Source organism: Armigeres subalbatus, chromosome 3, assembly GCF_024139115.2.
Source record: "Armigeres subalbatus isolate Guangzhou_Male chromosome 3, GZ_Asu_2, whole genome shotgun sequence".
NCBI lineage: Eukaryota > Metazoa > Arthropoda > Insecta > Diptera > Culicidae > Armigeres > Armigeres subalbatus.
The window spans coordinates 358,513,379-358,526,769 of NC_085141.1; the positions used below are offsets into that span (position 1 = coordinate 358,513,379).

General features: G+C 42.5%; 1 long non-coding RNA gene across 1 annotated transcript; it reads right to left on the minus strand.

Moving 5' to 3' along the window:
• Window positions 1–2,519: 2,519 nt before the first annotated feature.
• On the minus strand, window positions 2,520–13,003 carry LOC134223357 (uncharacterized). The gene is made up of 3 exons (XR_009982538.1): window positions 12,552–13,003; window positions 12,147–12,491; window positions 2,520–2,886 (listed from the first exon to the last, which is right to left on the minus strand). It is a non-coding gene; the product is annotated as an uncharacterized LOC134223357 (long non-coding RNA).
• Window positions 13,004–13,391: the final 388 nt, after the last annotated feature.

Below are 13,391 nucleotides of genomic sequence, written 5' to 3' on the forward strand. Positions count from 1 at the left end.
AAGAGCCGAAGACATGGCTAAACTAAGTTGATCGCAAATATTCAAATAGTTTTCTAAATTTTCTTGACTTGTGTATTATTTATAAAGTTTATGAGCCTTTTGCTATCGGTTTTTCAAATTTTTGATTTGTTTGTTGAACCATATTGGGGTTTTTGAGTTGTAATTGCGACGTTTCCTTACGAGTGGTACTTCATTCCGAACAATGTCTAATAAAATTGCATAAAAGTCTGTAACAGCACATTCAATGTCAGTTTGATTTTGTAAAATTTGTTGCCAATTAGCTCTGTTCAATTTTTGTTTAATATTGACAAAATTTGGATTTTTATAATCGAGAATATTTTCGAAATCATAGCCATAAGGATCATGGTTCCGATGCACAAATACAGAGTATTCTATTGCTGTGTGAAATGCTTCATTTTTCCATAACGGCGATAGAGACTCATTTACACAGAAATCATCGAGAGTGTTTGTGAATAAAAAGTCCAAATAGCAATTTTGTCGAGACAAATGAGAAACATCGGTCGTAGGATCAAGATAAGTACGATTCAAGGAACAGATTAGGAGAGTGACCTAATGAACTACCTTCTTATCAGAGTCTATTATATAGAGTTACGCAAAGAGAATCTTCTTACACTTATTCTGAATGATGCTCTTGTTATTCTGTTGCCAACTTTCACTTTTGTTCAACCCTTCAAGTGACTTCACGGGAGCGTTCACTTCTAAAGCTTTTTAATTCGATAACCTAGTCACCCACAGAGTGCAAACACGTGAGTTTCTTGTTGATACTTAATTGGGGAATGTATTGATGTTTTTTGAAGCTGTTTCTAGATCAAATCTAATACATTTTAATTCATGCGTTTAAATTCGCTATAATAATCGATAACAATACTTCCGCCTCACCAACAAGCATTTGTTTACTTTGCTCGATAGGTAGACGGTTTGACAGTTCAACAGGTAGATTTGGCTTCACTCTTTGCGCAACTCTATATATCTCGGGTACTTATTCAAAAGGACGTATGTGATTTTGTAAACAAAGATTCAAACGTCGATTTGTCCAATCTGATGACACTCCCACGCAAACCAACACCACCCACAGGTAGCCGAAGGCTTCCCCTACCTGTCTGTGGTGATGGTTTGTGTGGGAGTGCTATTAGACTGGACAAATTGACGTTTGAATCTTTGTTTACAAAATCACATACGTCCTTTTGAATAAGTACCCGAGATATAATAGACTCTGCTTCTCATATACCATGCCACACCACAAGAGGCGACCGGAGTTTCACCAAGTAAAACAATGCTTGGACGGGAAATACCAGAGGGGGGACAACGAATTTTTTTTCATATGGAGTTTGGCAAGTATGACAGTACCCTCTTATTTGTCGCATAAATTTATACTCCAATTTCAAAATGCTCATATACTTACATAAATTGTCGTAGTATTTGTGAAAATTTGTATTGTTTACCATTTTTACAAGAGAGAGTGGTGTCGAAAGCACATATTAAATTAAAGATTGCAACGAACAAAAATACACCAAATCTAAAAAAATGTAGTGTATTCACTTTATTCCGTACGCGAAATATGCAGATAAATAAGTATGTTGGTAGAAAAAACTCTGTGCTGAGCAGAAACAGTTGTTTCTGGCATTATCCAAACTTTGTGCGTTTCAGAACATTCTCACTCACTGCAGTGTTTATTTTTCATAGACTACGGCGTAGTGTTAGTGCCGTCGGCATTCGCTTGATTTGAGGCAACAAATATTTGACACCTTAGCACCCGCCTGGGAAATACAAACCACCGTGCCCTCGATTCAAAAAGGAAATAGTCTAGAATAGGAAGAAATGCGTGATCGATACATGATTCTAAAGTAAAAGCACAAGGCCAGGACAGATGAGAGCCGTCACGCCGTTTATCAGCAAATAAACCCTCTGAGAAATCTGAGTCCGACAGGAGCTTGACGTCAAAGCCCCGATCAGTGAGACAGAGCCTGATCTGAGAGTGAGCAGAGCAAGAGGATCCGCCTTACATCTCGCGATTCTGCACCGTTTGCGTCGAGCCCGTCTGGCTTCGAACATGCGAAATGGTTTGACGTTTCAGCCTGACGTGGGTCCGATGTCTTGCTATGGAACATCAAGCCATGTCGAGCTCCTGATTTAGGATTCTTCTTCTTGTTTTTCTTATTCTTTCGTTAAGCCCGCAGTCCACTGTTTGTCATAATGACAAATATTTGTCAAGTTGATCCGGACATCTATCAAACCGATTAGAAATCGACATGGATATCAGGCTGACTTGGCAAATATTTGTCATTATGACAAACAGTGTACTGATAGCTTTAGTGTTGAGCTTGCTGACGTCTAATCATCTTTCTCTTTCAAGCACGTAGAAGAATATGATCTGTTTTCATTGTTTCCCGATGAAAACAAAATCATATCCTTCCTCTACGCGCTTGAAAGAGAAAGATGATTAGAAGTCAGCAGGCTCTATTTTTGAAGTTTGATTTCAATGTTGGAAGATTGTAAAACATTATTTATTTCATTTTAAATAACAATTATTAAAAGTTGTATAGCCACGCTTTTAAACCAGTAGGGTTCTGCGACACCAGTGGATTCCTGGATCAGCTTCATGGTCGGACGATGATGGGAAGGAACTGCAGTTCTGGTCACAAGCTCCGAAAGTATCCCTGCTGGGAAGCTGATAAATTATGCAGCTATCCGGCAAACGCTGCTACGAGATTCGGAACATAAATACCACCGAGATTGTATCGCCAGCCTAAGCGGATACCTTGTGGGCCTGAAAAGAATCGAGTTGAAGTTTTGGGCGCATTATGTTTTGTCTGAAACACGCTCCAGAAGTTCCGTTTGTGCCCGAGGGCGGATCTCGGATTGAACCTGAAAGGGAAACAAAAAGTTTGGAGAATAAGTATCGTAGGCTGCAAAATCCTTTCCAGTTTTTTATCAGTTTTAATTCCTTGAACCACTCTTCCCTGTATTCTTTTGCGTATTCCTTCAGTATATTCTTTGGAACATTCTCTGGGAGGTAGCTTAAAAACTCCTTTGGAAATACATCCGCATTTTCCTTAGGATTCATTTTGTGATTCCGAAGGGAATCTTTTTGGAATTGTGAAGCGATTCGTTATAAGATACAAAATGCAATTGAGAGAGTCCTTCTAGAATTTCTAAGGGAATCATTTAAAGATTCCAAAAGAAAACCTTTCTGGGATTCCGAAGGGAATCCTGTTTTGAGATTCTGAAAGGAATTATGTTCTGAAATTTAAAGCTAATTCTTCTGGGACATTCCGAAGAGAATTATTTTGGAATTGCAAAATGGGATTCCGAAGGTAACCTTCTAAGATTCCGGAAGGTTTCCTTCTGATATTCAGAAGGCAAACCTTTTGTGATTTTATAGGAAATGATTTTGGTACTCAAAGGCAATCCTACTGAGATTCCAAAGAGATTCCACTTGAGATTTTTGCGATTCGAAAAAATCTATTTGGCATTCTGAAATAGAGCAGGATTCCATTCGAAGACCCAGACGTATTCCCTACGGAATATCAGAGGATTCGCTTCGGTATTCCAGAAATTTTGAAAATCTTGAAGGCATTTTAAAAGAATTTCCAAGCAATTATTGAAGGATTCTGAGAGAATTCCAGTAGATATTCATCTCGCAAATCCCCCTAACTTCCGTCGGAAATTCCAATCGTAGTTCCTTCGGGAATTATCTGGAAGGTCCTTCGGGAATTACACCAGAAGAAGGCATTTTAAAAGAATTTCCAAGCAATTATTGAAGGATTCTGAGAGAATTCCAGTAGATATTCATCTCGCAAATCCCCCTAACTTCCGTCGGAAATTCCAATCGTAGTTCCTTCGGGAATTATCTGGAAGGTCCTTCGGGAATTACACCAGAAGTTCTTCCGCGAATTCCTTTAGAAGTACCTTCGGGAATTCCACCGGAATTTTTTTCGAAAATTTTTCGCCGGAAGCTATTTCGGGAATTCCCCCAGAAGTTCCTCCGGATGTTTTTCCGGAAATTCTCCAAAAGTTTCATCACAAATTCCTCCGGATGTTTCTTCCGGAATTTGTCCGGAAGCTTCTTCGGGAAATTCTCCGGAAGTTCCTTCAAAATTTCCTCCATAAGATCCTTCGAGAATTGCTCCAAATGTTCTTCCGGGAATTCCTTTGGAAGTTCATTCGGGAATTCCTCCGGAAGTGGTTTCGGGAATTCTCCCGGAAGTTTCTTCGAGAATTTCTCCGGAAGCTCCTTCAGGAAATTCACCGGAAGTTCCGTCGAAAATTACTCTAGAAGTTCCTTCAGGAATTCCTCCAAAATTTCTTTCGGGAATTTCTTCGTACTTTCAGAAATTCCTCCAAATGTTCCTTCAGGAATTCCTCCGGAGGTTTCTTCGGAAATTCCTCCGGAAGTTCCTTCGGAAATTATTCCAGAAGTTTCTTTGAGAATTTCTCCAAAATATATTTCAGGAAGTCCTTAAGGAATTTGGAAGTTCATGCGGAAATTCCTCCGGAAGTTCTTTCGAAATTCTCCGGAAGTTTCTTCAAGAATTTCTCCGGAAGCTCCTTCAGGGAATTCTTCGAATTTCCTCTAGAAGATCCTTCGGTAATTCTTTGGAAGCTCCTTCAGAATTCTTTCGAAAGTTCCTTCGAATTCATCCAAAATTTCTTTCAGAATACCTTTGAAAGTTTCTTGGGGAATACCTTAGGAAATTTTCTTGAACTTCCTTCAAAATTCCTCCAGAAGTTCCTTCGAATTCCTCCAAAGTTTTTTCTGGAATACCTCTGCAAGTTCCTTGTGAAATTTCTCCGGAAGTTCTGTTGGGAATTCTCGCGGAAGCTCTTTCGGAAGTTCCTTCAGGAATTCCTACAGAAGTACCTTCAGAAATTCCTACAGAAGTTCCTTCAGCATTTTGTCCGGATGTTCTGCAGAAATTCCTCTGGAAGTTCCTTCGCGAATTCCTCCGGAAGTTCCTTCGCGAATTCCTCCGGAAGTTCCTTCGCGAATTCCTCCGGAAGTTCCTTCGGGAATTCCTCCGGAAGTTCCTTCGGGAATTCCTCCGGAAGTTCCTTCGGGAATTCCTCCGGAAGTTCCTTCGCCAATTCCTCCGGAAGTTCCTTCGGGTATTTCTCCGGGAATTCCTTCTAGAGGAATTTCTGAAGAACATCCGGACAAAATGCTGAAGAAACTTCTTTAGGAATTTGTGAAGGAACTTCCGGAGGAATTCCCGAAGGAGCTTCCGGAGCAATTCCCGAAGGAGCTTCCGGAGGAATTACCGAAGTTATTTCGGGAAGTCTTTAAAGAATTAGGAAGTTTATGCGAAAATTCCTCCTTCATGTTCCTTCAGGAATTCCTCCGGAAGTTCCTCAAGAAATTCCTCCGGAGGTTCCTTCGAGAGTCACTTCGTAAGTTCCTTCGAAAAGTCCTCTAGTAGTTTCTTCGAGAATTCCTCCAAAAGTTCTTTCGGGAATTCCTTGAGGAATTTGGAAGTTCATGCAGAAATTCCTGTTCGGGAATTCTCTCGGAAGTTTCTTCGAGATTTTCTCCAGAAGCTCCCCCGGTTCCTTCGGGAATTCCTCCGGATGTTCCTTCAAAAATTCATCCAGAAGTTTTTTCGAGAATTCCTCCAAAAGTTATTTCGGGAATTCCTCCGGAAGTTTCTTCGGGAATTCCTCCGGAAGTTTCTTCGGGAATTCCTCCGGAAGTTCCTTCGGGAATTCCTCCGTAAGTTCCTTCGGGAATTCCTCCGGAAGTTTCTTCGAGAATTCCTCCGGAAATTCCTTCGGAATTCCTCCGAAAGTTCCCCTTCGGGAATTCCTCCGGAAGTTCCTTCGCCAATTCCTCCGGAAGTTCCTTCGCCAATTCCTCCGGAAGTTCCTTCGGATATTTCTCCGGGAATTCCTTCTAGAGGAATTTCTGAAGAACATTCGGACAAAATTTCTGAAGAACATCCGGACAAAATGCTGAAGAAACTTCTTTAGGAATTCGTGAAGGAACTTCCGGAGGAATTCCCGAAGGAGCTTCCGGAGCAATTCCCGAAGGAGCTTCCGGAGGAATTACCGAAGTTATTTCGGGAAGTCTTTAAAGAATTAGGAAGTTTATGCGAAAATTCCTCCTTCATATTCCTTCAGGAATTCCTTCGGAAGTTCCTCAAGGAATTCCTCCGGAGGTTCCTTCGAGAGTCACTTCGTAAGTTCCTTCGAAAAGTCCTCCAGTAGTTTCTTCGAGAATTCCTCCAAAAGTTCTTTCGGGAATTCCTTGAGGAATTTGGAAGTTCATGCAGAAATTCCTGTTCGGGAATTCTCCCGGAAGTTTCTTCGAGATTTTCTCCAGAAGCTCTTCCGGTTCCTTCGGGAATTCCTCCGGATGTTCCTTCAAAAATTCATCCAGAAGTTTTTTCGAGAATTCCTCCAAAAGTTATTTCGGGAATTCCTCCGGAAGTTTCTGCGGGAATTCCTCCGGAAGTTCCTTCGGGAATTCCTCCGTAAGTTCCTTCGGGAATTCCTCCGGAGGTTTCTTCGGGAATTCCTCCGGAAATTCCTCCGGAATTCCTCCGGAAGTTCCTTCGGGAATTCCTCCGGAAGTTCCCTTTCGGGAATTCCTCCGGAAGTTCCCCTTCGGGAATTCCTCCGGAAGTTCCTTCGGGAATTCCTCCGGAAGTTCCTTCGGGAATTCCTCCGGGAGTTCCTTCGGGAATTCCTCCGGGAGTTCCTTCGGGAATTCCTCCGAAAGTTCCTTAGGGATTTCCTCCGGAAGTTCCTTCGGGAATTCCTTCGGAAGTTCCTTCGGGAATTCCTCCAGAAGTTCCTTCGGGAATTCCTCCGGAAGTTCCTTCGGGAATTCCTCCGGAAGTTCCTTCGAGAATTCCTCCGAAAGTTGCTTCGGGAATTCCTTTGGAAGTTGCTTCGGGAATTCCTCCGGAAGTTCCTTCAAATTCCTCCGGAAGTTCCTTCAAATTCCTCCGAAGTTCCTTCGAATTCCTCCGGAAGTTCCTTCAGGAATTCCTCCGGAAGTTCCTTCGAATTCCTCCGGAAGTTCCTGCGGAATTCCTCCGGAAGTTCCTTCGGGAATTCCTCCGGAAGTTCCTTCGAATTCCTCCGGAAGTTCCTTCAGAATTCCTCCGGAAGTTCCTTCGAATTCCTCCGGAAGTTCCTTCGAATTCCTCCGGAAGTTCCTTCGAATTCCTCCGGAAGTTCCTTCGGGAATTCCTCCGGAAGTTCCTTCGAGAATTCCTCCGGAAGTTCCTTCGGGAATTCCTCAAAAAAGTTCCTTCGGTAATTCCTCCGGAAGCTCCTTCGAATTCCTCCGGAAGTTCCTTCGGGAATTCCTCCGGAAGTTCCTTCGGAAATTCCTCCGGAAGTTCCTTCGGGAATTCCTCCGGAAGTTCCTTCGGGAATTCCTTCGGAAGTTCCTTCGAAAATTCCTATGGAAGTTCCTTCGGAAATTCCTATGGAAGTTCCTTCGGAAATTTTTATGGAAGTTCCTTCGGAAATTCCTATGGAAGTTCCTTCGGTAATTCCTCCCCAAGTTCCTTCGGGTATTCCTCCGGAAGTTCCTTCGGGAATCCTCCGGAAATTCCTTCGGGAATTTCTCCAGAAGTTCCTTCAGGAATTCCTCCGGAAGTTCCTTCGGGAATTCCTCCGGAAGTTCCTTCGGGAATTCCTCCGGAAGTTCCTTCGGGAATTCCTCCGGAAGTTCCTTCGGGAATTCCTCCGGAAGTTCCTTCGGGAATTCCTCCGGAAGTTCCTTCGGGAATTCCTCCGGAAGTTCCTTCGGGAATTCCTCCGGAAGTTCCTTCGGGAATTCCTCCGGAAGTTCCTTCGGGAATTCCTTCGGAAATTCCTCCGGAAGTTATTTCGTGAACTCCTCCGGAAGTTGCTTCGGGAATTCCTTCGGAAGTTCCTTCAAGAATTCCTCCGGAAGTTCCTTCGGGAATTCCTCCAGAAGGTCCTTCGGGAATTCCTCCGGAAATTCCTTCCAGAGGAATTTTTGAAGAACATTCGGACAAAATCCTGAAGGAACTTCTGTAGGAATTCGTGAAGGAACTTCCGGATGAATTCCCGTATATAGGAGCTTCCGGAGCTTCGGAAATTCTTCTAGAAGTTTTTTTTTTAGAATTCCTCCAAAAGTTATTTCGGGAAGTCCTTAAGGAATTGGGAAGTTCATGCGGAAATTCCTCCGGAAGTTCTTTCGGGAATTCTCCCGGAAGTTTCTTCAAGAATTTATCCGGAAGCTCCTTCGGAAATTCCTCCAGAAGCTCCTTCAGGAATTCCTCCAGAAGGACCATCAGGAGCTCCTTCATGATTCCGAATGTTCCTTCAGGAATTCCTCCCGAAGTTTCTTCGGGAATTCCTCCAGAAGTTCCTTCGAGAATTCCTCCAAAATTTCTTCCGGGAATTTCTCCAGATGTTTCTTCAAAAATTCCTCCAAATGTTCCTTCAGGAATTCCTCCGAAAGTTCCTTCGAGAATCCCTTCGAAAGTTCCTTCGGGAATTCCTCCAGAAGTTTCTTCGAGAGTTCCTCCAAAAGTTCTTTCGGGAATTCCTTAAGGAATTTGGAAGTTCATTAGGGCATTCCTCCGGAAGTTGTTTCGGGAATTCTCCAGGCAGTTTCTTCGAGATTTTCTCCGGAAGCTCCTCCGGTTCCTTCGAGAATTTCTCCGGAAGTTCCTTCGAAAACTCTTCTAGAAGTTTCTTTGAGCCAAAAGTTCCTTCGAAAAGTCTTCCAGAAGTTTCTTCGAGAATTTCTCCAGAAGTTATTTCGGGAAGTTCTTAGGAATTTGGAAGTTCATAAGGAAAATCCTCCGGAAGTTCTATTGGGAATTCACCCGGAAGTTTCTTCGAGAATTTCTCCAAAGCTCCTTCGGGGAATTCTTCGGGATTTCCTCTAGAAGTTCCTTTGGTAATTCTTTGGAAACTCCTTCGGGAATTCTTCCAAACGTTCCTTCGGGAATTCCTCCAAAATTTCTTTCGGGAATTCCTCTTGAACTTTCTTCAAAAATTCCTCCAGAAGTTCTTTCGGGAATTCCTCCAAAAGTTTTTTTTTCTGAAATTCCTCTGGAAGTTCCTTCGGGAATTCCTCCGGAAGTTCCTTTCGGGAATTCCTCCGGAAGTTCCTTTCGGGAATTCCTCCGGAAGTTTCTTCGGGAATTCCTCCAGAAGCTTCTTCGGGAATTCCTCCGGAAGTTGCTTCAGGAATTCCTCCGGAAGTTGCTTCGGGAATCCCTCCAGAAATTTCTTCGGAAATTCTTCCGGAAGTTCCTTCGGGAGTTCCTCCGGAAGTTCCTTCGGGAGTTCCTCCGGAAGTTCCTTCGAGAATTCCTCCGGAAGTTCTTTCGGGAATTCCTCCAGAAGTTCCTTCGGGAATTCCTCCGGAATATCCTCTGGAAAGCATTCCAGAAGGAGTTCCTGGAGGGATTCTCGAAGAAAATCCTTGGGGAATTCCTGAAGGAATTCTCGAAGAAATTCCCGGAAGAACTCCCAAAGAATGCATTCAGAGGAGTCTTCGGCAACTTTTCCGGAATTTTCGGAGGAATTCCCGAAGAAATTGCCGAAGGAAATCATGAAGAAATTTCAGAAGAAAATTCCCGGCGGAAATCCAGAAGAAATTCTCGAATAAAGTTCCGGAGGAACTCCCGAAGATATTTCCGGACGATTTTCCTAAGGAAGTCCTGGGGTTATTTCCGAAGAAATTTCCGGAGGAGTTCACGAATGAATTCCAGGAGAAATTCCCGGAGGAATTCTAGGAGAACTCCCGAAATGTCGAAGGGATTTCAGGAGGAACTCTAGAAGAAATTCCTGGCGGAACTTCCAAAGAAAGTCTCGGAGGAATTCCCGAAGAGTTTTCCGGAGGATTTCTTGAATGAATTCCAGGAGAAATTCCTGGAGATAGTTCACAAGGAATTCCCTAAGAAATTCCAGAAGGGATTCCCAGATGAATTCTTGAAGGAATTCCTGAAGCAATACCCATAGGAATTTCCGGAGAAAGTCACGGAGGAATTCTCGGGAGATTTTTTAATGAATTCCAGGAGGAGTTTCCTGAGGAATTCTTGAAGGAATTCCCGAAGCAATTCTCGAAGAAATTTCTAAACAAATTCTCAAAGAAATTCCTGAAGCAATTCCCGGAGGTGTTCCAGGAGAATATCCCATATAAAGTCCCGGAGGAATTCTCTAGAATATTGCCGAAGGAATTCTGGAAATAATTCCTGGACCAATTTGCAGAGGAATTTCCGAAGGGATTCCCGGAGGATTTCACGAATGATTTCCAGCAGGAATTTCTTGAGGAGATTCTGAAGCAATTACTGGAGGAATTCCTGGAAGATTTCTCGAATAAATTCCAGGATGTATTCACGAAGAAATTTCCGGAGAAACTCTCGAAGCAATTTACGAAGGGATCCCCGGAGGAATTTCTGAAGGGATTCCCGGAGGAATTCCCAAAAATATTCAAGAAGGAATTCCTGAGGAGATTCCCGGAGGATTTTCCGGAAGATATTCCCCGTAAAATTTCTCAAAGAAAGTCTTGAAGAAATTTCCGAAGGAACTACCGGAGGATTTTTCGAATGAATTCCAGGAAAAAATCCCGAAGGAATTCACAAAAGAATTCCCGGAGGAACTCCCGAAGGAATTTCCGGGGGGATTTCGAAGAAATTCCCGTACAGGAATTCCCAAAGAATTCCAGAAGCAATTCTCGGAAGAACTCCAGGAGAAAATCCCTGCTGAAATTCTAGATGAATTCCCGATTGATTTCTTGAAGAAAATCTGCGAAGAATTTCATAATGAATTCCTGGAGGGTTTCTCAAATGAATCCCAGAAGAAATTCCCGGAGGAATTCTCGGAGAAATTTTCGAAGAGATTCCAGAGGAACGCATTGCATTGCATTTCCGCAGGAACTCCCGAAAGCATTGCAAAAGGAGTTCCGGAGGAATTCTCGAAGAACTTTCCGTAGAAATTCCTAAAACAATTCCCGGAGAAAATCATGGAGGAATTCCCGGAGGAATTTTCGAATAAATTCCTGGAAGAACTCCCGAAGAATGTCTCATGAATTTCAGGAGAAATTCTTGAAGAAATTCCCAAAGGAAGTTCTGTAGCGAAGTCCCGGAGGAATTCATGGAAGATTTCTCGAATGAATTACAGGAGCGATTCCCGAAAAAAATTCGGGAGGAATTAGCGAAGGAATTCCCGGAGGAATTCTCAAATAAATTTCCGAAGAGATTCCCGGAGGAATTTCCGAATATATTGCCGAAAGTATTCCCGGAGTAATTGGAGAAATTCCTGAAGGATTTCCGGAGGATTTCTTCAAGGAATTCCCAGTGAATTTAAAGAATTTATTCCAGGAGAAATTCCTGTAGAAATTACCTGAGGATATTTCGAAGGAATTACTGGAGGTCCCGGAGAAATTCCGTAAAAGTCCTGGAGGAATTCCCTGAGGGTTTCTCGAATGAATTCCAAGAGCAATTCTCTTAAAGATTATGGTGGTATTTACAAAAGAATTACCTCAGAAATTTATGATGGAACTTTCCGAAGAAATGTCCGGAAAAATTCTGGTTCCTTCGGGAATTTGGGAACTACTATGGTTTTCAACTCCGGATTTTCTTCACTTTCTTCGTGAATTCTTCTGGAAATTTCTCCATGGCTTGCTCTGAGAATTCTTTCAAGTATTCCTCCATAAATTCCTCCAGGAGTTCCCCTGTTAATTCCTTCGAGAATTCGGGAATTCTTTCTAAGAGTATCTTTAAACATCCTTTCGGGAATTCATTCGCAAATTCTTCCGGTATTGTTTCGCTAACTTCTCTGCTAAACCCGCCCGGAATTCCCTCGGATATACTCTAGAACTTTTCCGAAATTTCCTCCGGGAATCAGGGTCAAAATCACCAGGAATTCCAGAAATTCTCTCTGGCATTCTGTCCATTCTCTCTGAGAAGTGAGAAGATGTTTATTTCTGATGTCTAGCGATTCTTTCTATGTTTTGTGCTTTAATTTTCAAGACTTCCGACGGGAATTCAAAAACTTCTCTGCAATTGGTATGTATTATTAAAAAACGCACTTTGAATAAAACGGACTGGAGCAAACCTTATTACTATCCTACTTTTAGTTATGCATTTCATTGCACTTACCAAAAAGATTATAAACCTTTTTTCAGTTACCTTTTTGACTTCCAGGTCTAGTGGGACGATGGGCGGATATCTAACAGCAGGAGAGAGCAGATGGCCAATCGCTAGTAGCTCCACTAGTTTCGTTGTGATAAACATCAGTTTCGTTTCCAATATTTATGACCATTCATTATTTCGGCGTTCATTAGCGTTCTAACCAACCACGAGGTGCGGTATTATTCTCAGCTAATTAGAATTGAAGCAGAGAGCCGGTCTATAACTATGTAGAGAATGCATGATGTCTATAGATATTCAGCTAATGTCGTTGGCTGTTCTATTAAAAACCGCCTAGCAGTCACAGATTTGAATGTTGTCTCGAAATGCCTTGAAATTGTTTTTCTGTAATTAGGGTCATCGAAATTAACATCACACAGGAACTCGACAAAATACAAAAATTACCTTCACATCAACTGAATACATCGTCTCATGTCAAGGGTGCATCCTCGAGCAGGTGCAAGCTGCACTTGACCAGTGCACTCGGATCCTTCACTGGATTTCTCGAGCCCTTCCACAGAAACGAAATACTGATGACGAATGCTGCAACTCCGCAAGGACCGATGTCACATTTTTATCCTGCATTTTCAGCACCGGTCGAGTGACCGGCAACTGCGTTTTACGTACATAAAGCAAATGGTCCACAAACGATAGTACCATTGTCCATAACATCTTTTAAAACACCTCCGAACTGTCGCTAAACCACGTAAAAAATCCGGCGACTACCGAGAAAGCAAACGAAAAACAATTCTATTTTTCTACAGCTTGACCACCACGAACTTCAACAAAAGTTTCGACTTGTCAAAGATCTCAGCAAAATCGAAGTCAATGAGCCAGAGCGAGAAGCAAAAATTCGAAATCGCTAGTTTTGTTTTATCTCTTTTACTCCTACAGCGTAAAATAAACATCGAATCGATTTTCGATAAAAAAGAAGAAGTTTCTTTTCGCCCTACTGGCTCGATTCATCGAGGGCGACGCTGAGAGGGAAGAAGGAGACACGGTTATTCGGCGCAATATACATATTGGTTCGGCTGAAAAATTTGACGTTAACGAGGTAAAATCTGAAAAAAAACTACAATTCGAAAACAAAGAAATGGTGGATAGGGAAGAACAGGAAAAGTTAGATGATGTGACGGTTGTAGGAGAAGATGGTGTTGGAAGCGAGAGAGTAGTAGAGTCAGCCAGGGCGCAGAGAATGGTGAAGAAACCGGGAAAGTTCGAAGGTTTTGGTAAAGGTTAGTGTGA